Raw genomic sequence first — 24,496 nt, 5'->3', positions numbered from 1 at the left:
CCTGTGGAAGCTGTTGGACCGGGACGCTGAAGAAGCGAGGGCATCCAGCAATGCTACTGCTGATGCCATAGTGGAGGTGCAGTGTTATCACAGGACCCTCTGGTGTACTGGATGACACACAAAGCTGTATACCCAAACCTATACAAGCTAGCAAATGAGTACCTGCCTGGCAACACCAGCATCCTCTTTGCCCTGCGAGAGGGTGTTTTTCGAAAGCTATATATATATATATGTATATATATATATATATATATATATATATATATATATATATATATATATATATATATATATATATATACACATATATATATATATATATACATATATACATATATACATATATATACATATATACATATATACATATATACATATATATATATATATATATATATATATATATATATATATATATATGTATATATATATATATATATATATATGTACATATATATATATATATATATATATATATATATATATATATATATATACACATATATATATATATATACATATATACATATATATACATATATACATATATACATATATACATATGTACATATATATATATATATATATATATACATATATATATATATATACATATATATATATATATATATATATATATATATATATATATATATATATATATATATATATATGTACATATTCCCTGGTGGAAGATGACTGGGACAACAGTCAAACAGACAGCAGACTCGAGCACATAGTTGGTGACAGGAGGGAAGGGGCTTCAGAACTAGAACGGGCTCCAGTGTTGACTGATGTGCCAAGTGTCCCCCAATCTGGACATTTAGGCCTCAAGCAGACCAGAACCAGATCCAACATAAACCTCCTGAGAGGTACCGCAAAGACTTTGTTGTTTAAACTTTCTGAAGAAGGAATGTCATCTCTTGTTTATTTCTGTGCCACTTTGTTCATGTGGACTGTTCATTTTTTTCTAATGTTTAGGAGAGTGAACTAGTCATTTCTGTTTAACCTGTAGCCAGCTATTGTTGTTGCTGGCCATGTAACTCTCATCCGGTCACTATTGTCCAACTGCTTTCTTTCCATATGTTAAAGGAGATGTTACGAAAGTTAACCACTAGATGGCAGCCAAGTTCCATGCAATATGCAGAGACATCTGGTGCGAGTTGATGACGTTGGCTTCCGGGTGTTTTACCTGATGAGCACTGTTATAACTTGCGGCCATACAATAAAAGTAGCGTATCTACAAAGATTGCCGGACTGTATAAAAGAAAGAACGAAACAAGGACAGGAGTTGGGGAAAGAACACCTCACCCCATCAACAACCACAGAATCAACGAGGCAAACGTCCCTGTCACTGTCCCGCCACAAGGGGCGAAACGTCAATGAATGGTAGTTCATGGTTGATGACCCTGCAGCTGACCCGTGGGCACCGAAAGAAGTGCGACAGGCAGCAATGCCAAGCAGGAAATGTCTCCTACCTGTACATTTACAGTAAGTCATAAAATAGCTATATTGCATTTATTTTTCAGTGTTTTAAGAGTCCTTTCATTAAAAAGCTAAATACCATGAAGACACATATTTTGTGGAAACACACCCACTCCCACATTCAGGTGGAGGTCCTCCACCCCCCGCAAGATGTCCCGGTGTTGAAACTGTAGGAGGCGGCGACTCTCACTGGAAGTGTCGGGACTGTTCTTCGCTGTAGGGGAGCGCTCCTCGTGGAGCAACTCTACTTCTGGTGTATGGAATGCGTTATGCAGCGTTTTCTTGCTTTGCATCGCTCCTCTGATGAAGTGAATGTTGTCCTGCAGCGTGTTGTTTTTTTGTTTTGTTTTTTTTGCGTTTGCACCACGATCCTCTTTTTGTACCGTTGTAAACTTGTATTTGTGTTTGTGACTTTGCGTCGATTCCGTGCTCAAATACGCCATTGTCCCGTATTTGGCAACTAAAAAAGCTGTCCCGTAATGAACTGAGACGGGACGCACTTGACTTTGTCTCCACTCCGCCGCTCCGGCAACCCCAGTGTCCACGCTGAGAACTCTGTCCTCCGCAGTTCTTTGCATTTCGGCTCGCATTCCCAGAGGTGGGCAATGGGCATTCATTGCTGAATGTTTTAAAAAGCTTCTGGCGCGTGGTGGTGGGGTTTAAAGCGGGTGCACTGGGCTTGGACATTAGCGCAGCCGGAGGAAGAACCCTGGTTGCGGGTGCCGGTTCATCGGCAGGTGGTGCTGTGTGTGCGTGATGGTTGTGCGTTCACCGCTTGGCTGTGAAAGCCTGGAAACTTTCTCTGCCTTTTGGACTCATACGGTGCAGCTGGAAGAAAAAAAAAAAATCATCATTCTGAAGGCGTAGCGGTGCGCCGCCTAATAAAAGCTCTAAAATTATTAATTAATACGTTTCTGTTGAATTTTATTTTATGTGCTACATAGATTTCCTTGTGCGCTGAGAATGTGCAAGTAGTGCGCGATTGCGCAAGCAAGCAGCTTAGAGGGAACATTGGTTAAGATGCAATAAAGTAAATAGACTATGAGTCAGTAAAGTACCCGTTCTCTACTTGTTCTGTAAAATAGTGGTGTGTGTGTGTGTGTGTGTGTGTGTGTGTGTGTGTGTGTGTGTGTGTGTGTGTGTGTGTGTGTGTGTGTGCCAGATAAATATCAGCTGTTTCCCACATTGACTGATGTGCTTTTGAAACTTTGATCTTGTCTTCATGGTGTTGACTTTCTAAATGTCTGTGGTGAATACATGGAGATCTTGACAGAAGAGAAATCTACCAACAAGCAGAGACTTTATCTGGATTGTCTTGTTGCTTTATTGCTTCAATTCAACAGTTGATCATTGACTTGACATTGTTATGCAGTATAGACTGATGGTATATTTCATGACTTATTGATTGACTGTTGTCACATTGAGCCAACAAGCAGAATCAAAAGACAAAATTCTCTCACAATATTTACATGCATTCATCTGATTGTTGACAAACGGATCAACAGTCAGAAGGTTGATCAGATGGATGAGTTGTTGAAAGGTCAAAGGTCAGGGCGGAAAGGTCCAGAGTGGAAACAGACCTCAGCTGTGTTTCCACAGTAATAAAGTTGTCATGTGGACTAATGACACATTATTAATCTGCGGGATGAATGGGCTGCAGAGGAAGAGAAACAACGTGGCACAAACATCCAGCAGGTGGACAACAGTCACCAGGAGCACCAACAGGAAGTGGCGTCCAGGCCCCGCCCACCCTGTGATTGACAGCCGGAGACACTGGGTAACAAACGTGAAGACAGAAGAAGAATCAAAGGTGAGAATTCAGCTCAGAGTCTCTCTGACGACTTCAGTCACACTTTCATCAACTCAGCTGAAGAACCTGAAGGAACATAAAGTCCAACATGTAGCGGCTGAGTGAAGGAGGTCTGGACTCTGTGGAGGAGCTCCATGGTTCCAGAGACGCTGTAGAAGGACAGAAGACCTGCTCTGTGGTCCAGGTACACTCGCACTCTGGAGGACCGAGGACCTGAGACACGAGTACTCATGTTGTTGTGACGAAACCAATATTCACCTGGGTAACAATATAAACTCCAGGATTTGTCATTTGCTGTGTTTCAATTCAGGTTCTGCACCCTTGAGGCCGAGTGTCCTCCGTCTGAAGGAAGCGTTCTTAGAGTTCCCAGCCTAGAAGGACGGACCAAACCCCGCCTCCCCGCTAACCACTCGGGACGGTCTAGCCTTCGGCGTATTTCCTTGTTTTCGTCACCGCCGTTCCCTCTGGCTGGCCAACCCCGGAATCGGCTAAAACGAGTGCGTATTTACGAGTGCGCATTTTGAGCGTCCTAAACACCCTCGGGAATTGGGACAAGCCTTCGCGCAGTGCGATGACGCAACTTCCTTTCAAAATGCGCACTTCAAGGATGCAGAACCTGAATAGAGACACAGCAATTGAATCCAAATCTACTTTCCTCTGACCTTCCTGCTCTGCCGATGTTCCTGTAGGCCACTGCTACACCAACCCCCTAAAATAAACCACAGAAGTCCCTCCCCCTTCTCCACTCAACCTCCCAGTAACATCGTCCAGTCAGACCTTCTCTACTCAGGACCTGCTTCTTGTCAGTGAATCTGTCTGGATGATCACAATAAGACTGAACTTCCTCCATGAATGTCACTTTTCTGTTCTCCTCAGATAATAACAGACGTTTGTGCACTCTGCAGAACTTGCTGTATTTCATCTCTCAGCTTGGTCCAGCTGCTGCCACGTCCTCAAAGTATCTCAGAGGACGGATCTCCAGGCTGGAGGAGTCTGGAGACGGACTGAGTGCTGGCAGAGAGGAGAACCTGTGGAGAAACTGGCTGTGGTCCAGTGTGTGTGAGATCCTCTCCAGCTCAGCATCTCTCCTCTTCAGCTCCATCATCTCCTGCTCCAGCTTCTTCTCAAGCTCTTTGACTCCACTCACTGCTGCCCCCTGTGTGGATCTGACCTGCTGCTGCACCTCAGAGCGTCTTTTCTCCAGCAGACGGATCATCTGGGTGAGGATCTTCTCGCTGTCCTTCACTGCTTTATCAGCAGAGCCGTTGATGGACTCCACCCCCTTCAGGTCTTCCTCTGTGTGCTGGATCTTCTGCTGGATCTTCTGCCTGGTCTCCTCCAGCTCTCTCTGCCTCCCAGGCCTCTGTACTGCTGCTGACACTGTCTGATGACCTTTATGTTCATCCATACAGCATAAAGCACAGATGATCTTCTGATCAGTGCGGCAGAACATCTTCATCACCTCATCATGACGAGGGCAGATGTTCTCCTGGAGCTGCTGGCTGGGTTCCACCAGCTTGTGTCTCTGTAGGGGAGCAGCATCACGATGAGGCTGGAGGTGAGAGTCACAGTAGGAGGCCCGACAGACCAGACAGGACTTGAGGGCCTTCAGTTTCCTCCCAGTGCAGACATCACAGGCCACATCTCCAGCTCCAGCATAGCAGTGATCAGCAGGAGCATCTTGGAGTCCAGTCCCCCCCCCCGCAACGAAACTTGGCACGTTAACTTTGCCGACACGTTAGCGTAGCGCGACAGCGATAGCGTGCTTCCCCCCCCCCGTCAACGTTAGCGCAATTTCCAACCAGCACTGCAGAGAGAAAGGCAATATCCAGGTGGAGTGAAAATACATCCCAGTGCCCACCATCACAGGCATATAGACGTAGATAAGATAAATTTACATAAAATACCAGAATGTTTGTCAATTTTTCATTAAAACATATTTTATTTATTTAGTTAGATAAAAATGTTTCCTCCCAGCACAATATGTATTTGTTAATTTAACTCACATTCCTGCCATCATCTTAACACAATTCAGTGTCACTTTTAAGTTGGAAAAGCATAATAATTAAATTACTTAAATGGCACATTTCAAGTAAAACTGTTGCTATTTAGTCTATTTGTGGTGGTATGTGAGTTATACTTCCCATAAAAAGACTTCCTTTTACATCAAGAATATTTACATTTTTCATAGATGACTCCCAAAGAGACAGACATATTCTGTCAAGTTCTAACCTGAAGACCACTCTGTCCAAAAAGTCCAAAAAGAATTATATTGAATTGAGAGCAGCTGTTCTTATTTTCTCTTTTTTGAGAGAGATTTGCTCAGATTTTCAGTTGACCTGTTGATTTGATTTCTCTGATTAAAATTAAAACAAAGTCTGATATTTGGCAGCTTGTTTAATTCTTATACATAGGTATAAAATACATTTTTTATAATAACATTCACGAGTTTTCGTTGTAAAAGTCATCATTTTCATATACACAAGTTGGACATCTAAAAGTATCGGTATCTGTATTGGTATCGGGATACTAGCCTTGGTATCACCTGGTATCGTATCGTAAGGAAAAATAGTGGTATCGCACATCCCTACTTTCACACACACACACACACACACTATACTGTAAATGGCTGCAGTTTCCTTTACAAAAGTGCTACAGACGTCATTCAAACATCCATGTGTTTGTCTCATCAAGACCTATATTTTACATTTGACAGCCACTTAAAAAGAAATGCAGGTCAAAAATACACAGGCATATGATGATTAGACCTCTTCTCCCTCTTTGTCAACACACAAATGCCTGCAGTTTCCTTTAGAAAAGTGCTACAGACGTCATTCAAATACCTACGTGTTTGTCTCATCAAGGCCAATATTTTACATTTGACAGCATCCTCCAAAAAAAAAAAATGGAGGTGAGAAATCTGCATCATTTGCATTGACTTCTTTCAGCAGATGTCGCCGGGCGTCGGCAGAGGACGGGGGTCAATTGCGGGCGTCGACAGGGGTCAGGCGTCATCGGGGGTCATCGGGCATCGCGTCGGCCACGGCGGCTCAGTCCCGCAAACGCTGCTTGCAGCTTTAATTTATTGTTTTGATTTAATTTAATTTATTAGTGTTAATGGCTGCTGAAAAAAGGGGATGAATAGTTCAAATTCGAGTTGAAAGTAAAATATACAAATGTTGGTAGTACTAGTAATCATTACTAAGTACAGTTATGCCCATCTGTTATCTTTGTTGGGCTTGAGTTTATGATTATTTTTTTTACCCTGTGCATCTTTTGTTTTGTTAGTAGTACTTGTCATTGCTCCAACACGAGTAAACATGTTGCGTCCCACTAGATGGCGCATTTGCCTTATTTACAAGTACCACGGTCATCGGAGCTGATCGCTGCCACTCTCAGCAGCGTGCGTCTACTAAGGTCTACTAAGATTCCACAATCTATTACACCTCGTGAGCCAAACAGGCTACAGGTAAAATTAAACATCTTCAGTTGAGCAACTCAGGCAAGTTAAACTGATTTAAAAACAAACAAACACTATAATACTAGGGAAAGAATCCTCTATATGTCAAGAAATACAACAGAACAAAAAAAAAATGCTTACTTTAAATAAGAAAATTCAACAAACCAACAAGTGCAACACTAAAAAGCAAACCAACAATTAAAATAATGCTTAATTGCCTTAGTTTTGTCCCACACTTATCAGCTTAGCTACTAAGAATAACACACATTATTCACCTGGACAGAAGGAGGTTCTGAGGAACGTGTTGGTCCTGGAGCTTCCTGGTCAGGATGTTCGGGAGATCCCTCTGGCTCAATGTCTGGAGCGCCAACATATTTTAGAATTGCTCCTGCAGAGACAAAGCTCACTAGATCATCAAGCAAAACAGATCAGAAGCACATTTTCCTATTTTATTATTACAGTGATGTTGCAGTAATATAGGAAAATTAAAAATGTATTTGTTTTTAAATTAAACATTATGATTGCAGTGTCCCTTTAAAGCTTTTACCCAATTACAAAACTGTCACTTTTAAGAGTTTTTGGCATTACTTTACACACTGTACTAGTTAAAGTAATAAAACTAAGATAAATGACCCACTACCACAATAGTCTAAAATAGTCAACACCATGCCAAAAAAAGTATTTCCATAAAAAATTTCTTTGAATTATAAAACAGTAGCACATTTCTAATGAAGGGCCTACAAAATACAAACTAAGCTTAGTAAATTCATCCTAAGTTAAGGCTAAAATAACATTAAGAGTCAAATATGTGAGAGACAACTTCCACTGAACAATAACAGGGGACTGACTACAACAACAACTACAACATGCCCTCCCTCCCTCCCTCCCTGTTAGAATTTGAATGAACGGGTGTGGAGTCAATCAGTCATTCCCATGGCAGGATAGGCCAACTTGACAGGATATGGTCAACTTTCATAAAACAAACAAAAACGCTGATTCATGACGAACAAATATTAGCCAGCCAGCTAACATTTATCCGACGCTAGCTAGCTGGCTAGCAGGACAAATAAACAAACAGGACAAATAAACAAATAACTTACCTTTCCCCTTTGCAAGTTTTTCTTGATCAGTTTTCTTTTCCTTCCGTTTTTCCGCACCGCTGGGATAACTCCTTTTTGATGCCATTATGGTGTCTGTTTGTTTTTAATCCTCTCGCTAACGGGAACGAATGGTAGCTATCAATCATTCACATCATACCTGTCGGCGTCGCCGGCCCGCTACGTCACAACCTGCGTGACAGTGCGGCAAGCCCCCAGAGTCCAAGATGGCGTCCCATTCCTTTCTATGAAGTTGCTCACCCAGCGCATGGCTCCCAAAAACCTTTTGACTTCCGCATTGATGGGATAATACAGCATGCGCAGTTGTGTCAGTGTGGAGATCGTCACTGACAGACGTGCGCGCTCACGAACAGTACAAAATTCAACATGGAAATGAATGTATTTTTTACGGAACAACTGACGATTGTTGTTTCAAAATTTTATCAATAATAATGATTATTATTATTATTATTATTATTATATTAATAAAATAGTATTATTATAATAATATACTATTATTTGTGTATTAAACAAGTGAGCAATGTGCCACTGAATAATAAATGATAATTCTTTGAAGCAACTCTCTATGGACCATAACAGCACTGCCACACATATTGTTTTTTAATTAATAACCTCTTTGGAAAGCAGACAAAGTAATAAAATGATTGGTCTATTTATTTCATCAGAACTAAAAAAATAAAAAATAAAAACTCAACGATCTTGAAAGTTCCTCCCTTTCTCTTGCACCTGTCGATGTGTGTAGCTAACACAAATTTGCAAATATTTTGTCGTCCTCATGGAATTAAACAGTATACCATGTTAATTTATCAGTGAGTGCTCTCTCTTTTCATGCAATTCATCACTCTTAACATGTAATGCTGAATCATGAAAGCTATGGAGCAAAAAATAATAATTACATAAAACGACGAGTGAAATAAAATGTGTCATTCATTCAATAAAGATTTCATTCATTCATCTTCTATACCCGCTTATTCCTATTCAGGGTCACGGGGGTCTGCTGGAGCCTATCCCAGCTGTCTTAGGGCGAAGGCAGGGTGACACCCTGGACAAGTCGCCAGTTCATCGCAGGGCCACATAGAGACAAACAACCATTCACACTCACATGCACACCTACGGACAATTTAGAACGTTCAATTGACCTCACATGCATGTTTTTGGAGTGTGGGAGGAAGCCGGAGAACCCGGAGAGAACCCACGCAGACACAGGGAGAACATGCAAACTCCACACAGAAAGGTCCCAGGTCCGGGCCCCGGAATCAAACCCACGACCTTCTTGCTGTGAGGCGGCAGCGCTTTTATTTCATTTAACAAAGCATATCATTATTTCATCATGCATTTAATTGTTTTGTGGTCCTGTGTTTTAGTGCTTGATAATTGTATTCTGTTGTCAAATTTGCCCATCAAAGTCAGATTAGTTATCCTGTACATCAGTTTAAGGAAAACCAATTCTAGGTAATGGATTGCAGATCTGGTAGTGACCTGTTACAATGGAAAGAAATGTATACATAATAAGTACGTCTGTGTGCCCGATATTTTAGCTAACACTAAACTTTCTGCACAACTGTCTGCATTGTGTTTAAGTTTAAATGAGTTAAATATGTTTGCATACCCAATTTTAAGTAAAATTACACAAAAAACAATATTGTACATTTATTTTTGGAATGTTTTGCTTTTTACAGCTTTCCTTTTGGGGACAGAAAAAGGTTGCACAAATGGGTGGAAAATGTGAGAAGAAAAAACTGGACACCCAATGACAACTCCAGGCTGTGTGCTCTTCACTTTGAGGAGAAATCTTTCATTTTGCGTGGTGAGAGAAAGTGCCTAACTTCAACAGCTGTCCCAACCATTTTTAGTTTCTTCAAATCAGGTAAGAGCATGTCTACCAAACAAAAGGTAAGTGAGTCACACACACACACCCACACACACACACGTGATTTTGATCAAATCTTTGACCACACATATTCTAAAAAATGTAAAGAGGTGTCAGAGATCTTGGAAGAAGACAGTTTTCTCGTGATTCAGGAACCATGTGACAGCCATACTGTGTCTGATGTAGATGTAGAGGTCACAAATGATGTACAGATCACCAATGATGAAGAGGTCACAAATGATGAAGAGGTCAGAGCAACAATGAAGGGATTTTACATTGACTGTTCAGTTAACATGTTCAATGTTAAAATATTCACATGAAAAAAACTTGAAAATCATTACAGCAGACGTAAAAAAAAATTTATAAGAAAGTCTTGAAAGTTATCTTGAAATCATTTATGAGGATACTCATTATAATATTGATGAAGTGTTATTTCATGTTTTGTTGGCTGTTTCAAGGGTTTATTTAGTTTGTTGTGACACAATCTAAGGTTCAATTTGTAAAGAAATAAAAGTTCTTGTGAAAAAAGATAGTAGTCAAAGTGATATTAGTGTTATTTGTGTTTGTGTTTTTTGTAGTCTTGTCTGGATTTGTCCTGTTCGTTTCTGGTCTGTGTTTGTGTTCCCACTCTTGGCCTGCACCTTGTCGTGGTGAGTGGGCTTTTAACTAAGACAGGCCAATTATATATATTGTGTGAAGCCAGCAAAACAGTCATTATTATGAGAATTATAACTGAAGCACACTAAATAATACACCATCAGTCACCTTTTGCTTTTCTGTTATTAATCTAATGTGTGTTATGTCAAGCCTCCACAGTGGCGTGTTGCAGTCAGGATGAGACGAACAAGGTGAATGGATGGACGGATTGATGAGCCCAGCGAGCCTCCACCATCCACAGACAAGCCAGTCCCATTTTCCACCCAGAAGGATGTCTCTTCCATCTGTCTTTGCCTGCCAGGGAAATGCAACCAAACATAGTAATTACAGATGGTGTTGTCTCTGTTAAAGTGACACATGAAAAAAACAATATATATATATATATATATATATATATATATATATATATATATATATACATATGTTTTGTGATTCATGTTCATGACAATAACAATCAAACAGATTTTCTTCATTCTTCCAATGAGTTTCGCAAACAAACATGGAATTTTCCCTGGATCATACTAATACGTTTGTAGATTATATAAAGAAAATTATAAAACACATTTTTTGCGGTTTTATATTAAAGCAGATAGTCAAACGTAAATGTAGCGTGGTAATGTTGCGAAGACACATTTATTTTTGTTTTTCTTTGTTTCTTTAGAAGCTTTTATTTTGGTTTTCTGTGGAAGCACAACAGACAACACACATGTTAACGTCCGCTACTACGGTTCGCTCCGTATAGGTCTCACGAGCCACTTGAGAGACTTCCTCTCGAGCGTTATCTACTTTTTACATTTCAAAACACAGATCCATACCCGACTTCGACTTGAACTTATTAATCATGTCGTTTCCCACATTCAATCTTACTCGTATACATTTAAATATTCACATTTCTACTGAATAAACATCCCATAACGTTAAACGAACACTAACGTAACCGAGCGTCAACCCCGCCTCCTGGTAACCTAGCAACGGGCTAGCCGTTGTTTCCTCTTCGCTAGGTAATCACTCGGAGACGATACATTCAAAACGTAAATTTAACTCACATACCCTCGATCTCAGACTTCAATTACGAAACAGCCACACATACATTTGCTCTTATTTTCAACCCTTTCCCCTTCTCACCTGTGGAAGCACAACAGATAACACACACGTTAACGTCCGCTACAACGGTTCGCTCCACATAGGTCTCACGAGCCACTTGAGAGACCTCTCTAGCGTTATTCCCCGGGGCGAACACGACCTCCACTGGTAGAAGTGGGTAACTGCACCCTGCTCACTGATCACTCTCACACACGCCACAAACCACAACAAAAGCAGGAACAGTGCTTTGCCACAATTATGCTACATAAACACGTCCTGGTCCCCTCTGGATCCTCTTTTCCGGTCCTCGCGATCACTCTCTTGGCTGCGGTGGGCATGGTTCTGCCCGCGGTGTCTTCCTTTGTCAGGGCATTCTCTGGCCCAGTGACCCATGCGGCCGCAGATGTGGCACGCCCCCTTTTCGCCTGTGTCTCCGCTAGTCGCCCTTCGTCGGTTGTCGTTGTTCCTGTAGGGCCGTCTCGCCGTGTCACTGAGGTGCTTCATCATGGTGAGGGAGGCACGCTTTATCTTCTTGTCCTCTGCATCGCTGGCCTCCTGCAGAAGCCTCTCAGCGTGCACTGCATGACGTCGGACCTCTGTCAGCCGGGCATCTTCAATCCCCACGCAGCAGCTTCTGTTAACTGCTTTGGCGATCTGGGGGAGCAGCCCTTGTCTGAAAGCAGTGATGAGGCTGGCCATTTGGTTGACGGCAGTCCTGATGAACGTGGCGACGCTGCGGCGTCGGTGCTGGAGTGCGCAGGGTTGTACAGTGGTAGCGTTGGATGAGGGCAGGCGGGAGGAGGGAAGACAGGCATGTCCAGGAGAGGGTCCCTCGGGCCTGTAAGAGAAGGATACAGACGATTTGGTGCATTTGAATGCTCGTGTGTGAGTGGCTCCTTTTCTCCCTCCTCTGGGGAGTGTGTGTGAGTGTGTGCACCCTCTGCCGTTATCTCTGTCACCCCTGTGCTCCAGCGCCCAGCGCTGTTCACACGTTTCTTTACTTGTTTCCTGTCCCTGACCTCTGCTTCAGGTTTCCAGAATGAAAAACACCTTTCATGATCTTTGATGATTTGAATCTCCCACCTGTTTGGGTTTTTCTTTTTTGTAACCTTTCCCTCGGCTATATTCAGTTTATCCCGGAGGTTTCTCAATTCCTCCATACTCAGTGATCCCCCCTCTGGGAAACCATACTTTTCAACCCAAACATCCAACATATCAAGACAATCTGGACCGTATTTTTTCCGCATGTCGTCCACAATTTGTCCCCCCTGAGGAACTGCAGCAGCCACTTTGCTCTGGTTCTTCCTCATCCCTGTCTAGACTTATTACTTGTAGCTGCACAGGCGTCCCTGTGCCCCCTTTTTTTACTCAGGCGCAAAAAGGTAGAGAAAAAATTCACCCCTTCGGTACTTAGTCACCAAAGGTTTTGCCCGCTCAGCCCTCACCAACCTTCTTGGATATCTGGTGAGCGGGACTGGCCCGCGATATGACCTTGACTGGCGCGATATTCTGATTTAGCGTACATTACGCTCAACGTCATTCCGTGCGGCAGGTAAAAAGAAAAGGTGGTGTTGTCCCGGGTGTCCCAATTCCATCGCAAGCCGATCGGAGCCGATTATCACCTGGGTCGTATGTCGGGTTGGTTGACCCGTTTTGTCGTGCAACAGCTGCAACTGCAAACTGCAGGCTTCAATTTACCAACGCCTTACACATGTGATGGCATGGAGACTGTGCATTGTAGCAACATCAGTCCCCTCAGAGAGAATCTTCTCCAAAACAGGGCAGATATTTACAGAGAGAAGGAACAGGATCAGCCGCACAAAGATGACGCTCTTGGTTTTTCTCATTGTCAATCTTCACTAAAGGACAAAACTGTTATCTGAATGCAGATTTTTTTTTTCTTTTTGTTTTACACATTTTAATTTATATTTTGTTATGTGAGTTTCTGTAAGCGTATGTTGTTTGACTTTACATTTGTGTAGTAGTAAAAAACTAAACGTTTAAAATTGGTAATAGTTATTTAGATAGAGGCACCTAGACCCACCTGTGGGTCATAACACCCCCTCTCTTAAGAACTAAACCCTATTAACATACCTACAAACAAAACTAAACAAGAAAAACCTCAGTTCCCCTGAAATAAGAATTCCGCAGCTAGTCCACATGTACATGTGATAACGCATCTGCCAACACATTATCAACCCCCCTTCCTGTGGCAAATCTGGAGATTGAAGTCTTGCAGGAGCAGAGACCACAGCATGTACGGCTGGTTTGATTGCGCATCCTATCCAGGACCACGAGGGCATTATGGTCTGTAAAAACCTGACCCCAAATTAACATCAAGATGGGCATTGTCAGAAGGAGAGCCAAAGCTTCTTTCTTAACTTCCCAGAATTGGCTCTGTGTGCGTGCTGCTTACTTGTGGCATGTCCCTCTACTTCTATGTCATGGTGCAAAACTGACGTACGGCGGGGGTGGTCAGAAAACAATAGTGGGTGGCTCTCAATTAATTTAACAATATCATGACGGGCTGATGCAGGCAAATGGGACAAAAACGAGCTTAAGTTATTCATAATTTCAGAGTTTCCCAGGCGCGCCGAATGAACACCAATGGGCACGGAGGGGGCGGAGGCTCAGGCAACACATTTTTCCTAGCGACGTAACGCCCGGTTCACACTGGACGCGGAAGCGCCACAAAGCGCCGCAAAGTGCCGAGCGCTTCCATTCGGCGCCCATGTTAAGCAATGTAGTAGTTCACACCAGACGCGAACAGGCGCGCGGCTCCCCTCGCGGATCGCGCCATGCATTTAACGTCAGTTCACTGGACGTGGAAGCGAAGCGCCGCCGAGCGCTTCCATTCGGCGCCCACGTTAATCAATGTGGTGGTTGCACGGCTCGCGGCATGCATTTGTTGTTTCGGCGTCTGCTCTATTTCGTGCGCGAGCCGCGAGCGGTCCTCGTCAATAGTACAGGAAGTCGCTCAATAAAAACGAGAAAATCCGGTGAATTTTCAAAATAAACTAATTTCAAAATAAAAACCCAATGACAAATTCGATCATATATCATATTTGTATGTTATATTTGTCAGTACATTGTATCAGAGTGCGAGAGAGATTAAACACACACACACACACACACACACACAGAGGAAGACTTGATCAAAATACGTCTGTTTGATCCTAGAGATGCCGGTCAATGATCATTATGAAAGAGGTCTTGTCTTGAGATGGACACCTGAGTGCGTGTTTCTATTTATTTACACACACACGCACAAAAGTGAGCTATGGAGCGGGCTGGCTACGGGGCGAGGGGGGGCGATGGCGAATGATTTTTTTTTATTTTATTTTTTTTAAAGAAAAAAAAAAGAAGTGAAAAAGTGGGAGTGAAAAAAAGAGTGCAGCTGAGCAGAAGCGCTTGTCGACCGTCGCGGAGCTGTTCGCGTCTGGTGTGAACCAGTTGGAGCCTCGCTCGCGAAATTCGTTGGCGCGGCGCTTCCGCTTCCATTGAAATGAATGGCACGAGCCGCGCGCCTGTTCGCGTCTGGTCTGAACCACTACATTCAGTGCGTTTACATGGCACTAGAGAAAATCGAACTATTGCCTTAGTCTGATTATGATCGGAGAACTCACGTGCATGTAAACACCTTACTCCGATTATGATTGGAGTTTGAGAACTCCGATTGGAATCGGAGAACTCCGATTGAGACACCCAGATAATGCGATTGGAATTCGAATTTCTCTGCCATGTATACGCCTTAATCGGACTATTAACTGGACAATGCGAGTGCGCATGCGCCACGCCTCGCTCTCGTGACTCATGACCGCACAACTACGTCGTCTAACAAAACAGACGGCGCGAAACAACCTGGCAAACGCGAATAAGAATGTTGACATTTGGAGAGAGGATGAGACCGGGGCGATGCTTTCTCTTCTAAAAGAGATGGACATATTAAAATAACGCGCAACGGAGACCTTTTTAAAAAGGGTAGCGCAGCAAATGCAGGGCTCCGGCTTTGCGCACCCCTGAACAAATACGTATTCCTTCGTATTTATATTTCTACCTTTTCGTTCACATTTTTTGTAAGTTAGAAGAATTTTAACTTTGTAAATATAAGCACAGCAAAGACATGTTTTCCTGATTTGTTTTTATTTTGGTAATTTCGCTGTTATTCTGCTGGAAACGGCGTGCAGCGGCACCAGCTTCCTCCACGGTCGGTACTTTAATGAGCGTGTGTATAACTGAAGACACCGTTCCTTTGCAAAACCTGTACACAAACTCTCCCACCAGCCTGCTCCGAACCCGAATCCAACAAGAACGAGAGTTTGGGGTCCGTAGCGACGGCACAAAGCGTAGCATCGAAGTGTTGTTGTAGCCCTCCAACAGTAAACAACGTTCTTGTCTGCCTTTTAAAATAACCAGGAGCACAAGAAATAGGGTACACCTTATCTGCAAAGCAAGTAACACGTACATTATGAACTATCGTTCCATATCATAATAGATTTAATATGTCAACCGAAAGCAGCTGACCGGCTGAAAAGACTCACTCCACCCCCTAGTGTTGGGAGGAGGACCCGTCAATAATTTGAATTTCTCAGCTGCATGTATACGGGGACCAAGGTGAGAACTCCGATTGGACGAGAAAACCGATTACGCTCTGCATGTAAACGCACTGATTGATTAACATGGGCGCTGAATGGAAGCGCTTGGCGATTCACAGCGCTTCGCTTCGCAGCGCTTCACTTCGCGGCGCGGCGCGGCGCTTCCGCGTCCTGTGTGAACCGGGCGTAACTTTTCAACATTTTGACGTGGCAGACGCGGGATGATCGTTTTCTATCAGGAGTGTGCACTACATAATCTGTATCGGAAAGTTTGCGCTCCACGACATACGGACCAGAAAAACCAGCCTGCAAACCGGAACCGGGTAACGGCAAATATACCAACACACAACGCCTGTCTCAAAAACTCGAGCCACAGCTTTCTTGTCAAACTGCCGCTTCATTTTAGACTGGCTGGCGACAAGAGTTTGGTGAGCAGTTTCACAAGCACGATGCAAGCGTTCACAGAAAAAAAATGACGTAATCTAACACATTATTCTCTACTCGCTTAACATCGGAAAGCCACTTACCCCTTAACAGACGCAAGGGTCCTCTCACCGAACACTAAATCAGCTGGGCTGAACCTGAGGGACTCCCACACATACAATCGACGACTGAAGATACACTTTATGCTGCGGAACCATCACTGTGCTCATTTTAACCCCCCCCCCCCACACACACACACACACACACTAAAATATACGAATTGCAGTAGGTTGGTTTTGTTGCTCTTGGTTGTCCGTTAGTTTTTTGAGAGTTAGTAGTAGATAGATCCCTAGATAGTAAGTTTGATAGATGGATAGAAATAGGTAAGTTAGTTAAAGTTACACAGACGCACATATATATATATACATATATATATTAATCTCTTTCAATGAACTCCAAAACATACATGGTCAAAATCCATATTATTATTATGTTGTTGTTTTTTTTAAATGCTCATACAAAACAAGAAAAAAGTGTCACATCCACTTGTAGTGCATTATTTTTGCCAGCAAGCTTCTCTTGTTACGACTGACCACATTGACCCATATACTCACCTGAATCAGATCCCCTGCAAGGGCAACGACCTTCCCCGAGGTGATCGGTGGAGTGACGTGCAACCAGCACGTGACCTCTACGACGAGCTTCCACCCACGGAAGTGCCATAGGAGGACACGGATTAAATAGTATGGCTTGTCCACCAGAAGGCTGTATTATGGTGTACATAATATAAAACTTCTGCCCAGTTCTGCTTGTATTGCAATGGTTGGTGTTCCTGAAGTTTCATTTTTCGTCCCTTTTTATTTTTTACATCCATGTTTGTGATGAAATAGTATTGTGAATCGCTAGCTCGCATTGCATGCTGGGAAACAGCGTCACTCAAGGAAGTTTTCGCTTCGCTGACACGGTCCTGAAGGGAAGTGGGTTTTAGTGCACTGGAACGGGATGATGTGTTTAATCAAGCAGTACAAACCTGATTAATTGTCTTAATACTTCACTTCGAATGGCCATATTGTTTAGGATTAGAATTAGATGACAACTTCTTCACAATATTTGCAACTATTCAATTTGACCAGCAGGTGTCAGTAGAAGACGAAATTTCATGTTGAGTATTTCCTAATGGAAGTGCTCTCTTTACGTTGGGTTTTTCTCATAATTATTTGAAGTGTAGGCCTGTAGTTGATGAGGAATCACGGTGTGCTAACGCTACTCAAACAGCTTCGATGAAAAAAGGGAGTGTGATTTGGGTTTGTGGTACATTATGACAATCTTGGACTTGCAAGACTGAGGCGACGGTTCAATTCCCATCAACGTGTATTATATATGTGTTATTTAGCTCATCTATTCTACATTTTAAATAGATCACATTTGACATCTGACCCACTGAACACTTACTATTGAACATATTTTTAAACTATGGGCTATTTAGTCTTGTTTTAGGATATAATATAATTCATTGCACAAACTGTCAGGCTAAGTATAGAGCTATAGTCTACTACAATCAGTCGTGCCAAAAAAGAGACATTGTCTTTATTTTTCATTTTTATTTTATTGTGTCAGCATTGAACCATACAAGCATGTAGTGTTGTCCAACAAGAATGCATGGCGAATCAAATCCCAAACAACCTATGAAACAATGAACACGTTTCTATTGCACTTCATTTTATTGAGCACTAGATGACCTCCTCGAGCACTGTGTCATTGAAGCCTCGAGTAATGAACCATTTTTTGAAACAAGTGTCGAAGCTTCAACAAAGCCTCGATCGGCCATCACTACCTACGGCTGCGTGCTCTAACACCATTTCAGAAGTGACTAACTGCAGACTTGGGAGCGGAGGAGGGATGACAGTCAGGCTGGCTCGACTGCTCCTCCTTCTCAGCCATGGCGCGTCCAATCAGCAGCCGACATCCAGGACCGCACCTGCAAGGCGTCATCCACTCTCTCTCTCTCTCTCTCTCTCTCTCTCTCTCTCTCTCTCACAAAATAAATTGTGTTCAATCATGTTAAACTTGGTTGGGGCACAGCCATGGCTCTTTATATTTTATTTTTATTTTATTTTGTATTTTATTTTGAAGTTAGCGCTTTGCATTCTGGGCGATCCTCAGTACAGAGGAAGCCCATGAAGCAGGTGAGACGGTCTCCTCCCTGCTGAGACAGAAATTAATGCAATAAGTTGAGCTATGCTTCATGTAACTGTGTTTCAGTGTTTAAATGTGTGCTGGTGTCTTTCATTTAATTTTTTTTATTTTTTTTTATTTTTTATTTTTAGCAAAGTTCGTTTTTTTTTTTATTGCTATTAAAAACGATTAGCATGCTAGCATGTCCATTAGCAGCACACAGCTCTCATACGGAGCACGTTGTCTCTGCAGGAGGTGACCAAGTTTCACGGAGCAAGTTATGGTTGTGTCCCATTCTGTTTCAGGTATGTGTGTGTAACTGGAAGAATGTTACAGTGTATAAAAATGGAGCTTTAGGGAGCAAATTATTGAAATTGCGAATGTCATTTTTTTGTATTTTGTAGAAAAATGTATTTTATTTTTAATATTATTTGTATTGTAGAAACAACAACTACACGATCACTACTTCAGTACAGAGGAAGCCCATGAAGCAGGAGGTGACCAAGTTTCACGGAGCAAGTTATGGTTGTGTCCCATTCTGTTTCAGAGAATAAACTGCTGCTCCACACCTGACTTCTGCAAGTCTTCATTATACAGCAAGCAGGACAGAATAGGAGAGGTCACATTGGTGCCGTGACTCGAGACTCTTTTGTTGTGCTACCAATGCTGCAGAGCGACCCGGGGACTGTTCTGCTGCTGCTGTTCATCTGCGGTCACTGAAGTCGGTCAGATGTGTTGCTTTTGTGCAGTGTTAGACATCAGATAGAGGGTTTATGTACTTTTATTTGATTTTTTTTTTTTTTTTTTTTTTTCAGTTTCCAGTCTAGGCCTTTTATGGTTTCATCCTTTTGTTTTGTGGTATTGTGTTTTGTTAACTTTTTGGAAAGATGAGTAATGGTCAGCCAGCGGGTGGCACAGGACATTATCTCTCACCTCAGTGCATCTGTCACTACCCCTTTACTCAGTGCTGCCCCTTCACCTGCCCATGCTGATATGCTAGCCAGTTCCCCTTTACATAGTGCTACCCCTCGACCTAGCCATGCAAATGTGTCTGCCACAAATGCTTTTGACGTGTCCCATTTGCAATATGTCCCTCATCGAAAGCTGAAGGAGCCCCCCTGCTTCAGAGGAGACAACCCAGACTCTGTTTCCGTCCAGGAGTGGGAGGAGCTCATGAGGAGTTTCATTAAGAGGGGGAATCTGCAACCTGAGGAACAAGCGGAGGAGATCCTTGTTCATCTTGGTGGCAAAGCAAAGGATGTTGTCAGGTTTGGGACCAGGAACAGTGGTATTAACATCACCTGTAACCCCGATGCCATTTATGGTCTCATGCGGAAGCACTTTGATTCTGTTCCGTGTTCACCACTCCCATTAGCAGACTTTTACACCACTCTTCCTGGGAAGGGTGAGGATGCTGTCACTGGACAGCCCCAGCACTGAGGTGACTCGAATGTTCATAAAGAACTGCCCTTCTACTGAGCTCGCCATGACCTTCAGGTCGAAGACGATAGACAAGTGGACTGCTCGTGAAGTCCAAGACATTCTGAACGAATATCATTCTGAAATGATGTCAGTGAACAGAACTTCCAGAGAAAGGGTGTCAGTGAATGCTCTTGCTGCTGTCTCGCCACCTGCACCACCTGCTGAAGAACAGAGCCCACTGCAGCCACAGGCCACTGACCCTGATGCCCTGAACCGCCTTATTAACATGCTGGAGAAGGTGCTCCTGCAAAGATCTTCCCCAGCTTCAAACAGTCCTGTTCATGGTCCGACTCGACGGCCTGGCCCAAGGCACCCCAGGATCGGTGGGTTGCACTTGGAGGAAATGTCTTCTTCTCCACCATGGACTTGACGTCTGGCTTCTACAATGTGCCACTCCATGAAGAGCACAAAAAATACACAGCTTTCTCTTCACCTTTTGGCCTCCACTAGTACAACAGAATGCCACAAGGTCTGTCCAACAGTCCTGCAACATTCATGCGAATGATGATGTCAATCTTCGGGGATGAAAACTTCACTAGTCTGCTCTGCTATCTTGATGACCTGATGGTCTTTGCCCCAACTGAACAGCAGGCACTTGAGCGTCTAGAGATGGTGTTCTCCCGTCTGAAAAGTCACAAACTCAAACTGGCCCCCAAGAAGTGTCATCTCTTGCGGAGGTCAGTAAGGTTCCTGGGACATGTCATTTGTGGGGACGGGGTGATGAAGGACCCTGACAAGATGAAAGCCATCATGGATGTGGGAGAGGCTGACCTGATGGAGAGTGATGGTGTGACCCCTTCCTGGAGGAAGATTAATTCTTTCCTGGGCCTAATCTTCTACTATCAGCACTTCATAGCTGACTGCTCTGCTAAAGCAAAACCCTTGTACAGACTCCTCTCTGGAAGGCAGGTGCAGCATAAGGCCATGGGAGGCAGGAAGGTGAAAAAGCGATCATCTGCTCCACCAGCGCTTATGGCGAGCGACTGGACTGCTGCATGCAAAGAATCGTTCCAGACCCTGAAGAATGAATTAGCTTGCAATGTCACCTTATCCCACCCCAACTTCAGTGATCCCTTCGTTCTCGCTGTTGATGCGTCGTTTGATGGCATTGGCGCAGTCCTGTCTCAAGTGCCACCAGGTGAGACTGTTGCTCGACCTGTCGCTTTCGCCAGCAAGACACTGTCCCGATCACAAATTAACTATCCAGCGCACAGGTTGGAATTCCTGGCGTTAAAATGGGCCATTTGTGACAAGTTTGGTCATTGTCATTGCCCATTGTCCTACATCTTAACAAAGCCATGTTTGGACGCATGTGAACAAAGATGGGTTGCTAAGCTTGCCGCATTCGATTTCGATCTGAAGTATGTCCCTGGCGTTAAGAACGTTGTCGCTGATGCGCTAAGCCGCGAGCCATTCGTTCAGTCATGTATCAGTCAACGTCTGATGAAAGAGCCCTACGTTGCACTGCTGGACGAAGTTAATGGCGTCGTCAGGGGTACAGTGCAAGATGCCTTCCGGCTGACAACTGCCAAGTTCTTCAAGAAAGGGAACCAAGACCATCCGATTCTGATGCTGAAGCCCTTATTTTATTTTGAAAGGTGACCCGCAGCTATTTTAGGTCGAGAAAAAAAAATGGCCGAAATGTTTGTTTGATGGAAAGCGGGTCAAGCCGGAGTGGTTGGTGAGCCAAAAATTCTGTTGACCTCACGTTGTCTGTGTTGCCTCGACCCAAAAACTCAAGAAGGAAAATAAACGAGTTAAATGGAACCCACGTCTCATCAATAGATGAATGATGTAGTGGTGCTGGTATGACGGACGGACATTGAAGACACCTGAGCGTCAAAGGTAAAGAGCGGCTACATGAATGAAAACTGTGGAACTACACAGTCAATCAACACAATCAACACATTGAACACACAAACACATCACATCCTTCCTTCATTTGGCAGCAGACAATAAAACAGCAGTTGGATCAAAGATGCAGTGGAGTCCGAAGAGACGCCAGTGAAGGATCTCTGATCCAGTGGAGCTCCAAGCTGCAGTGACTTTACACACAACTGAGCATCATGTTGAGTTGAAGCAGCAGATCAGAGCAACACTGTCAGTCACAACAGGACGTGTTGACACTCAGTGGCTGGAACACACTGGAGTGTGAAGCTGCACTGAGGACACTGTAGTGGAGACACTGAGGACCTGGGGCTTCATTTACAAAAACGTACATGGATTTCATCCTGAAACAAAAAAATCTGGATGTTCAAAATGTTGCGAATGCACAAACGCACACCCATTTCCTTTGAGCGTCCCAATCCTTGTGGAATTGATCGCACATGAGCACGAGCCCTGCTCCTCCCTCGGAACACCTCCACATACAAAGCGTTGTCCCCCCTTGTTGGAAATCCAACATGCTGGTGGACTTTTGGAAGGACAGTCTTGAGGTCAGCATGACTAAAATCTCCAGTGAGGATGGTAAAGCTTTTGGGTTTGCTGTCTGTTGATCACTGATGGCCTGGTACAGTTCATTGAGTGCAGCGTTCCTCTCACTGCTGTTGTTGGTGGGAGGGATGTAAACTGCAACTAGCAAAATGGCAGTAAACTGCCAGGGCAGATAGAATGGACGGCACTTTATGATCATCAACTGTGCCAGTGGTGAACAGTGTTTGCATACCACTGCAGTGTCCCGGCACCACGCACCACAGATGTAAACACATGTTGCACCACCGCGGGACTTCCCTCCATTTACATGATGATGGTGATGATGATGATGATGATGATGATGATGATGATCAGACATTAATGAGTCTTGATTCACTTTCACTGTCTTTAGAATCTCACATGTCGACCACAACTTCTCTCTCTGCTCTCCTTCATCCAGTGAACTCTCAGAGCTTCAGTGTGCAGTGGTGTCTTCAGCTCTGCAGTCCAGCCCCTCCCACCTCACACTGCTGGACCTGAGTGAGAACTTCCTGAGGGATCCTGGAGTGAAGCTGCTCTGTGCTGGACTGCAGAGTCCAAACTGCAGACTGGAAGTTCTCAGGTCAGTTCCTGCTTTCTACTGGTGGACAGTGTGTGTCAGCAGATGACAACTGGTGTGTAACGCTGCTCAGTGTGAAGACTTTGAAGCAGATATTCAAGACTCATCTAGACAAAGTGGATGTTGTTGATATTTTCATGTCAACAATCTGCAGCCAGAAAAGACTTTGGATGGTGGAAGAAAGTGTGGAAAATGTCTCCAGTCACTTTGGAGCTCAATGGAAGTTGTTGATTGGTGATGAAGGTCACATGACTGAGCAGAAGATCCTGTGAAGAAACATTAGAGGCAGATTAATAGTGCAGCAGTATTTCTTCATCTTGTCCTTTGAATGTGTTTGACTTGTAACGAGACTCTGATGACTGAAAACAGCCACAAGCACACAAAGGACTCACTGATTATTTTCCATCTTCACTGCTGATTGGCTGCACACTGACTGACACACTGCTGTTGTTATTGTGTTGACAACCCACTGGCACAATGAGTCGTTTGAGGGAATGACTCAGTGATCCCAACAGCTGCACATCTGGATCATCAACAGGGAGAAATGACTCTGAATATGACATTTACACCATGGAAGAAATCAAATATTGATTCTTTATTCAGGCTGGAGAACTGCTGGTTGACAAAGCTCAGCTGTGATTGGCTGCTCTCAGCTCTGAAGTCCAACCCCTCCCACCTCAGAGAGCTGAACCTGAGTTGGAACGACCTTAAGGATTCATCAGTGAAGGAGCTCAGTGGGGTTTTCTGCAGAGTCCAGACTGTAAACTGGAGACTCTGGGGTCAGTTCACCCTCTTCACTCTACAACTTCTATCACTCTTGTTGTTGTTGTCATGATTTTCACTTCACTGCTGTTGGAAATTCAATTTGCAGACACTTTTTTTTTGATAATGAATGAAAGGGCGTGTTTTCATTGCCTCACCTCGCCTCGCCATGGTATGGTGTTAGGGTGTTTGCACTGGCCGCACAGTTGTAGGGGGCGCTGTTTTGGTACCTCAATCCCCCAGGGTCCGAGCAAGACGAAGCGAGTTTAGTGGTGACGTAGCGACGAGCAGGGCACTGGATTGGCTCCGTGTCCGCGTCGATGTTCCCTGTCAGAGCGGACATCCACGCCAACTCCTTTGACACAGAACTTCCGTGTCAGGTACATTTTACTGTGAATACAAGTAGCTACTATTGGTGTTGTACAAATACATTTATGTGTATACAGTTTTTGAAAACAGCTTTTTCAATACATGTTTACTTTCGTCTTTTGGGGAGAGGCAGGCGAACCGGGAATGCCCTCGACGTCGCGAGTGTGTTCAACCAT

Source organism: Nelusetta ayraudi, unplaced genomic scaffold (assembly GCF_046127955.1).
Source record: "Nelusetta ayraudi isolate G7.1 ecotype Tasmania unplaced genomic scaffold, CSIRO-AGI_Nayr_v1 ptg000069l, whole genome shotgun sequence".
In the NCBI taxonomy this organism is placed as follows: Eukaryota; Metazoa; Chordata; class Actinopteri; order Tetraodontiformes; family Monacanthidae; genus Nelusetta; species Nelusetta ayraudi.
The sequence above is the reverse complement of the archived record's forward strand: the minus strand, read 5'-3'. Positions refer to the sequence as shown.